Raw genomic sequence first — 10016 nt, forward strand, 5'->3', positions numbered from 1 at the left:
ACGTCACATCCGTGACAGAAAAGCGTCAGTGGAGCCGTGGTGTACACCGGCATAAAACACTTTCGTGTTAAAAACATGGGAGGGAACTTTATCTCCGTGCTTCATCACACTATCAGCCTCTCCCCCTCCATCGTGCTTCTTCATTGGTACGAAAAGAAAAGAAAAAAAAATGCCTACGGTCTCCTATAGAATTTGCTCCTGGCTGCTGCTTTTTCGTTGAAGAATGTTTAAGAGCAGAGCTCTTCAAGGGCCCCTAAACGACCTGCGATGTTTTTTTTTTAACATTTCAAGTAAAAGCGTTCATCGAGTTCAGAATGCATTCATGATCAACAATGCCACACACGGCAGCGCTCCGAGCCGCGGGCGCCCCACAAATTCCAAGAAAGAATCCCTTGTCCTCCCCGTGCCTGTCAGCATTCCTTAGCCCCTGAACGTTCGCCGTGACGTCAACATGCCGTCGGCTCGTCATCTACAACACTCGTTTCTCCACTCGCAGGTACGCGCGCTTGCTGCTCTTTCTCTTCGCACGGTGAGGAGGAACACGCGGCCAGCAGGAGAGACGAGCTGACGAACGGAGCATAGCGGAGGAAAGAGAGAAACGAGCGAGGGCCTCTTTCGTATCATCAAACGCGTGTAACTCCGCTATTACGGCACCGTTTCAAAACAATCTCCCGACTAAGTGTTCGTGGTAGACTCGCGGACAACTGCAACACCACAACTAAATTTTGACCTCTGGGTGGTTTAGGGGCCCTTTAAGGCTTTTCGTTGCGCCGAGTAGTGCGAACAGAAGCCATCATCAATATGAATTGGCATGCGCTCTCTTTGTCCTCTTCTTCATCTTCTGCTTGGCTCCAAAAACAAGTGCGCCGGTTTCTGCGGTGTGGCCTGTAATAACCCTGATGGGTGGGAGGTGAGAACGAGTACAGAGGGAGAAAGAAAAAAAAGGGATAAAGAAACAGAGAGACAGAAAGAAATAAAGAAAGATATAACGAAAGAGAAAATCTTCGCGAAAAAGAAATTCCTTATTAGGCGCCGGGATTCGAACGCGCGTGCCCGCGAACTGAAGGCGAGCGTCTTAACCACTCGGCTATCCAGGCACGCTGGGAGAGGATGGAACAGCCTTGTGTAGTATCGTATAGCAAGGGCGTAGAAAAGGAAAGTGAGGGTGAGCAGGAGGGAAATGAGGAGGGGAGAAGAAAGCATAGCATATAAAGAATAGAGAGAGAGAGAGAGAGAAATAGAAAGAAATGCACAAAGTGAAAGAAATATTCAAAGAGAGAGAAGGAAAAAATTGAAACGAAACAGAGAGAGAGAAAGAATGAAACAGAAATAAACACAGGCAAAACAAGGCACAAAATAACAGAGAGGCGAGAGAAAAACAAACAAACAGTGCACGAAAGAAATAGAAAAAAATCAAGAGAAACAAAGAAGGCCGCCCAACTCCGCATTTCCTTCAGGCTTGGCACCCCTGGTGCGAAGCGGCCTCAGTTTTGTTTTTCTTAAAACGATACGCCCTTTTCGTCGCTTAACGTCCATGCCACAGACACCGATAGCCTGTTCAAAGAATCTCCGTGCCAGGAGCAGCCTTTGATAATTCGTTACAACTTACAACAACTTACAACGTACAACTTACATTAGAGGACACTTAAAGCGGCGCACGTTAGGCGGCAGTCATGTGGTATTATTAATTCGTGCGCTTTAAAGAAAGGCTGGAAAAAAATTTATTGGGGGGACTTATCTTAGCATAGATTAAAAACTCCGATGTTTCTGAACGAGCACTACAGCTTCTGTATTGAAGATTTTTCGCTAAAGTTAGTACTTAAGATGTTCATTCCCGAATCTGTTAATTACCGAGCTTGGCGGATTGGAACAAATATCCTAGTGTGCTCTATATGGCTCAGAACAATACTGCGCAAATTCAAGACGCGTAGTGCCTATGTTATTTTTTCATGCTTGATACTATATAGCTGAAACACCCTGTATAGATATCCATTGCCATCGCCATAGCACTGCGACTACCTGATATACTGAATGATCGTAGTTCGCGTCCCCCAATTTAGGGCTACATCATTTTTGGAGAGTTCATCGATTGTATGCGTTATACCGGCCCATGAAGTGCATGGTAAATTTGATTTCAGTGTCGTTTAGCCTAGCTAAAAAAAAAGATACAAGTGTGTTCTGTTTCGGTGAAGTTTGTTAATATTGTGCTTGTAGGCAACCAACTAACTTCCCTACAAACGTTTTATTTAGCCTGCATTCAAGCATAGCATAGATTAAAAACTCCGATGTTTCTGAACGAGCACTACAGCTTCTGTATTGAAGATTTTTCGCTAAAGTTAGTACTTAAGATGTTCATTCCCGAATCGGAGTTTTTAATCTATGCTAAGATAAGCCTGCATTCAAGTTTAAACGAGCTTAATTTATCCACAGTTTATTACAGTGTTTTTTTAATAACAGTACCCGCCTGATGCGCCGCGTACAAGCCACCCATGTCTGCCAGTTGATGTCTTTTACCCACGTGTTGAGCAAAAAAATCTGTGAACCACTCAACGCCTGGGTGTACTGATTTCTGGCGCTCGGCTCATTTTGCCATCATTGTCTCTCTCTGACCGGCTCCATAGGTTGGAATGCTCTTCGCACAGCTCTTGCATGAATGTGATGTCCGTAAATATTATCCTAATATCTGGGGTTTAACGTCACAAAACCACGATATGATTATGCGGGACGCCGTATTGGAGGGCTCCGGAAATATGGACCACTGGGAGTTCTTTAACGTGCACCTAAATCGAAGTACACGGGTCTCAAACATTTTCGCCTCCATCGAAAATGCAGCTGCCACTTCACAACTGACAAGAAAGCGAGAAAGGAGTTTTGAGGCAAGGAGCATGTGCACCGATGGCTTTCGATGGTTGTCCTACGTGGCTGCAGGGGGCGCAATGTTTGAAAGATGGAAGCATAATAAGGAGGGACAAGATAGGTAAGCACGCGTGCAAATCCGCCACACAGTCTTGCTTGTTTCCGGCGTTTGCATTCGCTAAAGAGCTCAGCAGTACTTTGAACTATTTCGCTGCGACCATTCATTAGAACCAGGAACCTGGAACCCGGTAATCCGACCAGTAGCCGCATCGAAAGAGTCAAACGCATTTTTCCTGTATTTTATACTCCTTTCGCGGCGACCCGGCGCGGTGGTCTATGGTTATGATGCTCGACTGCTGACCCGACGGTCGCGGGATCGAATCCGGCCGCATTTCGATGGAAGCGAAATGCTAGAGGCCCATTTGCTTAGATTTACACGCATGTTAAAGAACGCCGGGTGGTTGAAATTTCCGGAGCCTTCCACTACGGCGTTTTTATAATCATATCGTTGTTTTGGGACGTATAACGCCAACGAACATTATTATTTTATTATTATTATTATTATTATTATTATTATTATTATTATTATTATTATTATTATTATTATTATTATTATTATTATTATTATTATTATTATTATTATTATTATATACTTCCGCGGTGTGCAATACACAAGAACGAGGACAAGCACACGACAACAACGGATGGCAAGTCCGTTGGTTCAGTTCCCTCACAACTGGTTTATTAGCATCTTGTGATGTGTCATACAAACATTGAGTCGGATATGCCGAAACAAGGTGAAACGGTAGAAAACAGGAAGACATCATCAAAGTGAACCCCAAAAGTTGATGTCTCCGTTAGCCAATTACACATTATACAAATTACTGTGGAGCATCCCGTTCAAGAATGCGCTTTCTGTTTGAGTGGGCTGTGAACGGTAGTTCCCCGCGTACATGAAAAGTTGTGACCTGCATTTCATTCCTTGACTTCTTTTCCTACAGGTGCGCTGAGTGGTCTAGGTCTGCATATTTGGTGTTTCTTGTAAAAGAGCTAAATCCAGAAACCGAGACTGGGCTAAACTTCGCGGGAGCGTAAAGCGCGTCGAAATATCTTTCACTTTTCAAACATTTGTAACCAAAATGGGGCAATTCCTGATTGTAACATCCACTCAATAAGGCTCAGCAAAGCTTTAATTTGGGCTAGTTGGTACGGCATAGCAATGTAGATGTCCTGAGTGAAGCACAAACGAGAAACGTAACAAGGGACCACTAGTCCTGTTCCTTGTTACGTTTCTCGTTTGCGCTTCACTCAGCGCATCTACATTGCTATACTCAATAAGGCAGTCGCGAATCGAAAATGAGCCAAATCCTGTACGTATTTGAATCAAATTGAGCCAGATCCATTAAACCAACGCTACGTCAGCAACCGTGACCAAAACAACCAACATGACCGCATCCAATATGTTTCATTCGTTTCCTTTACAGTTGGTTTGCTACCGTGTTTTCTTTCCACAATTAGTTTTTCTTGGGCGGATAGGTACTTACTGAAGGACATGATGTTGTAGGGCAATACTCGAATGTAAAGAGTAAGAGGCCGACTTTCGTGCTTCTTTTTGCCTTTTAGTGTTTCTTTTCTAGTTTCGCTCTGCAATATTATGTCCTAATTTCGCTCCAAGACGGTATATTTGAAATAGAAGACAACCTAAATTAAAATATTGTGCACCGATCTATTCCTTGAAGAAGAGATCCGAAACGGCGCTGTGTAAAAGGAGCTATGAAGAAGAAGGGGTGAAGCATTGTAACAAGAAAGTGTTTTATGCCGGGGTCCACCAAGACTTTCATGACGTATTTCCGTGACGGAAATGCGTCAGCAAAATGAACGTCATCAGATGGCAAAGAAAAGAAACTAGAGGAAAAATCTCCGTTGAGAGGAGTCGAACCCATGACCTCTCGGTCTGCGACCGATGGCTGGCGGGCGTTTCGGGCTCTGAGGTACCGCAAACACATTACGGAAGCTACATGAACGTGTCTTATGTCTTTACACTTTGCTCTCACAGTGCTCTTCGATAGATGGATGGATGCTATGAGCGTCCCCTTTATAACGGGGCGGAGACATGTGTGCCACCACGCTCGAAAAAAAAAAAAACTTGGACCATCTCCCCGAAGGGAACCCTGATGGGATGCGAAGCAGCAGCGGTGCGCACGGCGTTGACCCGGTTGAAACGGGCGTCGACGCGGGTGCTGGAAGAACGGTTTGAAGCGAAACTCGGTGTAGCGTTTACTCGAGTAAACGTTTGTTTGAAACGCAAAGGCACGGGAGGCGGGTTGGGTTTCGTGTAAGTTTCATTAAAGCGTTTGGCAAGACTTCTTAGTCGTTGTTTTTTCAGAGTCGAGACACGGGCGCTGGACCGGAGCAGGCGCGCGTTTCGCCTTGACTACCACGGGTGAAGCGAGAGAGAAGTGACACATTCAGAGGTGTTGCGAGCGGGCGGAGCAGCCCGCAGCTGCGGGCGCTACGGCAAGCATGCTGCGGGTGAGGGAGATAGTGACGTCAGCGCGCACCTGCGAGGGAAGCGTGCGAAGGGAGCGTGACGTCAACGCAAAGCTGTGGTGTGACCTACATGGCAACGCTCCAACACCTACGGCGAGAGGAACGCGTTGCGGCGCATTCGTACGGACGCAGGTAACGTACGGCGTTACACACGTGATTCAAAGAGCTGCTTCCAATCTAAAAGCTTCGTTGCCGCTGCAGTTAGCCTCGGCAACGCGCCGTTGCTACGACCGTCCCATTCGGCGCGTTTACAATAGGAGAAGTGTCATTTCGTACGCTTTAACACACCGCGAGGTGGCGGCTTTAGCCCAAGCCTCGCTCATAGCATCCATCCATATCGAAAAATAGCTCTCCGACGCTCGCTGTGCGCGAATTAAGAGGGCAGGCTAGAGGGAAGGCACGACGCTTGTCGCGTTTCTCTTCGCGTTTCACGCGGCTTTGAAGGAGTGCATATCGAGTATCAGCATTTACAACGTGCTTGTTGATGTCATATTTGCGCGGGATTCACCATATGCGGTGTCCAGGTATATCATGACACTTCAGCTACCCCAAGCGTTAAATCATGGTCATGGGCGTTAGTCCTCGGTACAGACACGTGCCGCTAGGCGTCAACGTGGGTGCGTCCACATCAAGCGGTGCTACATCTGCCAAACAACAATAAACATTATACAAGCTCTCATATGTCCATGCACTATAAACAATCAACTACTTCTGCGGCGACACACTTTCTTGTTATACCGATTCTTATGGCGGAGGGATCAGCCATGTTTTTTTGAAGGCCTTCAATAGATGCCAAGAACAAGAAAACGCTGCTGACAGTGCAGAATGGTGCGCCTTTTGCCATGAAGGACCACTCCCTCTTCAAGTCTAGTCATTGCCATTACGTCTATGCAACAAAGGACGGCGCCGACGGAATCACTAGGATAGTGTTCATCTTATCGCAAAATATTGGTATAGGCCTCGTGCGCTCAGTTGATGGCGCCACCGCTCTCCGAACGCGGAGCGCAAATGCGGCCACTTAGCGCATTTTGTCCCTGTTGCCTTCCCGGCGCGTAGCTCGCAGTTTTGTGCGGTGAACGTCGATACGTGAAGACGGCAACGCGAAACGAGCCCCGCTTGCATTTTTTCGCGGCTACGAACCAATATCAAACGATCAGGAATACTTCAAACGAAGTAGTTCGCTTCGGCTTGGCGACTTGTATGCCGCTAATCACGTTTACTGCGTGAGTAAGAACAGCACAATGCCGTCGGTCCGTCGGAAAAATTCAGAAAATGCGTCGCACAAATAAAGAGCGTGGAGTACGACGTGCGTTTAGGAGCGAGTAAACTTTTTTCTGGGCATACGATAGAAAATACTTTTTATCGGCGGCCTTGCGCGTCGCTTGTCCTGTGACCGCGCGCATTAGCAGAAAGCTGGGATACCTTATATGACATATTAGCAAAGATAAAAAGATAGAAGCCACATGAAGTGCCCGTTGCTTAGTTTTCTAGCGCGGTTTGTACGCCTAACACTTTGCTAAATTGTATATTTGAACATGTGCAAATGTGTTTTTTGTCTAGGTCTTCAGATCATAAAGTCGATGCTGAGGCCCCTAAGCCCAACACTCGTGCACAGCCGACAAAGTGGGCGCTGTAGATGACTGTTTTGCGTCGCAATGATTGCCACAAATCTCCGTTCGGGCTAACAATAATAAAATGAACAAGGGAACCAACAATGTGTCAATGTTACCTGGAGCAGTAGCGTGGCCGGATTTTTTTTTTTTTTTTCAATGGGGGTTCAACCATACTTTATGTATGTTGCATGTATGTTGCAATTTGCATCCACATGCAAAATTAATAAAAATTCGTGGGTGGGGGGGGGGGGGCGGTGTTGAATCCCCCCGGTTAGAAAGCGAAAGAAACTGTGCGAAGACAGGACGCGTTTGCTTATCGGGTGCGCCGAACGGCTGCGTTCCAACGTTTTCGCCGGTCAGCCTCGTACCACTTCCATGGGAAATGATAGAATTATACCTTCGGCAGTTTTCCGGCCGCGTTCGTGTAGCTGTTATGAGATGCGAACTCGGAAGAGCAGATAGAAGTCGACTTTTTGCGCCGCGTACACACGCTTGCGGTGCCATTGCCCACCTGCTGCGGCCAAGCGCGGCTCTGCGGAGGGAACAGGGACATTTTGTCAGCAGGCGCCGCAGTGGCGCTGCATGTCAGACTTGAAACAGCAGCGCACGAGGCCTATATCGTTCATTCGCTGCAATGTGGACTTCTTTTGCAAGCTAATTCAAGCCCAAATGAAACGTTAAAATCTATAAGAGCCAAATTCAAATTTTACTCGTGAATACTCACAATAGTGGGCGATATAGAGTTTAGCCGCAATATGGATTTGATGTATTTTATTGACATGAGCACACTGGCAAACAATTGGTGGAGCAGGCCCCACCATATTGTCAGTAGCAAAAAGCTGCGTTCTTCTCAGTTTCGCTTAAAGTGAACTTGGCTATTTTAAAAAAGAAACACCACTCACGTCTTTAATACCATTATATTCTGAGGACATTCGAAAAATAAAGTTGCCTTTCTTTCTGCCCCTTCGATTTGTTTCTGTTGTTTAAGCTGGGGCCACGTCTTTCAATCAAGAAAGAAAAGTGCTACTTCAATCTTCGTAACATCCCTGTTACCGTTATGTGCAAGAAACTTGATCTCAAGGAATATCGGTGCGCATCACCATCGATTACATTGCTTAGCAATTTTAGATGGCTTATTCTCTGCAATTGGCCGCATGCATATCGGCGTTCGTCGAGAAGTTCGCTGCGGTAGCGTCTGATTTGGTCGGTGTGTTGTTTGCCGCAAGTTGGGAGGGTACGACAGATGACCTCAACACGTCGAACTAATGCTTCTTTGAACTTACAGTACGTTGTGTGTTGTCCGCCCGTGTGCCGTTGGATCCTTTCCATTATCCCTTGAGCTTTTATCACGCACAACACAGGAATGCAACACCACGTCCTTCACATGTCTCGTTAATGGGATTTACTTGCCGCTGGGGCTTAAGGGATTAAGCAAAACGGCAAATGTTAATTAGGCGAAGAAGACACATCCTGTGTAATAAACCAAAAAGAAGAATTCGTGCAGTGTGCTGAGAAGGTCGCCTACCGTAAGCCCTTTACTTCCGGCAAAGATTACATCGGTCAGACTGGACGCCGCATCAAAGATATTTTCCACGAACACCTATATACATTGAAAAGTTCTAGTGAACAGGCCATCTTGGTGTGCATTTCGAAGGATGCTCGCACACGCTGATCTTCCATGTCACCGAGCTGCACGCCCCTGCTAGTAACAAGGATCGCTGGCCAATGAAAGAAGCATTTTTCAATGACTCAAGAGACGACCACTGTATCAGCATGTCTTTATTCAAGTTCACTCAAACAGAAATTGCACTCCTACAGGACGATCTACACAAATACGTATTGCGCGCTTATTGTTGATGAATATATCAGGTTTTTTTATTTATCTTGGTTAGCCTTCTTGTCATTTTTGCTTTTTACCTTCTTTCCACTTATCTGATTATGAGCAATTCTTATAACACGTGAGAACAGTGAAGACAAAGACGCGTTTCCGGCCAACGGCATCGCCGACGCTCGGCGACCTGGGCTTGTTCGGGTCGCTCGCCTCGCGCTGCTGGTCGCTGGCATCTTTCTGGACGGCGCTCTGCGCTGACGCGGTGTGTTTATTCTCAATGTCATCGAAGCAACGCACCAGCAATAAACCTCTTTTCAATTGGCGGAGGGTGCTGAAGTTCCCCTTCAACTGAACCTGGAGCTGCGCAACAGAACACTTCCACCCATCATGTCTACCAACGCACAGCAACCGGCCTCTTCGGTCCATTCCGGCAGTTGCACCGGAGTTCCTCGGCTGAGGGACCCAAAGGTCTTCAGCGGCGCGGATAAGGCCGACATGGAAGACTGGTTTATCAACTACGATGTGGGGAGCGCACATAACAAGTGGGATGAAGCTGACAAGTCGACTCATGCCATATTTTATTTCTTTGGCGTTGCCCAACTGCGGTGTCATAATCACAAAAGCGACATCCCGACATTGTCCATATTAAAGACGTCCTTCGCTGAAGTGTTTGGCCGACCCGCTGCCCACAATTTCCGCTCCGAACAACGCCTGCGCACTCGACAACAGCAGATAGCCGAAATGATCGCAGGTTACATTGAATACATCGTTGATCTTTGCAACCGTGTCAACACCGCCATGCCCTAGTCTGACAAGATTCAGAAACTAGGGTCTCGGCCGCGTGAAACACCTTGACCCTTCTTTATTTCTTAACGTGCGAGACAAATCGCGTCATACCACTCGAACCAACTTCATGCCCTTTCAATGCTGGAAGACTGGTCAAGTGACATACTCTCGAGCGCTGCCGCCAATACCTTGACCGCTAACAAGCGCGCTTAGCTTCTTCCACTTCTACAACACTTCACGAATTCGTTCCATGTTTCTCAGCGGCAGCTGGGTAGCGCGTAAAAAGAGCACTTCTACAGTGACATCGGTTTTCACCAGCCTTTGCGTCAAAGACCGTACCACGTCTTTCCTGAAGAACATCGTGTCATCAACGACCAGAT

This window comes from Rhipicephalus sanguineus, chromosome 1, assembly GCF_013339695.2.
Source record: "Rhipicephalus sanguineus isolate Rsan-2018 chromosome 1, BIME_Rsan_1.4, whole genome shotgun sequence".
NCBI classification, from domain to species: domain Eukaryota; kingdom Metazoa; phylum Arthropoda; class Arachnida; order Ixodida; family Ixodidae; genus Rhipicephalus; species Rhipicephalus sanguineus.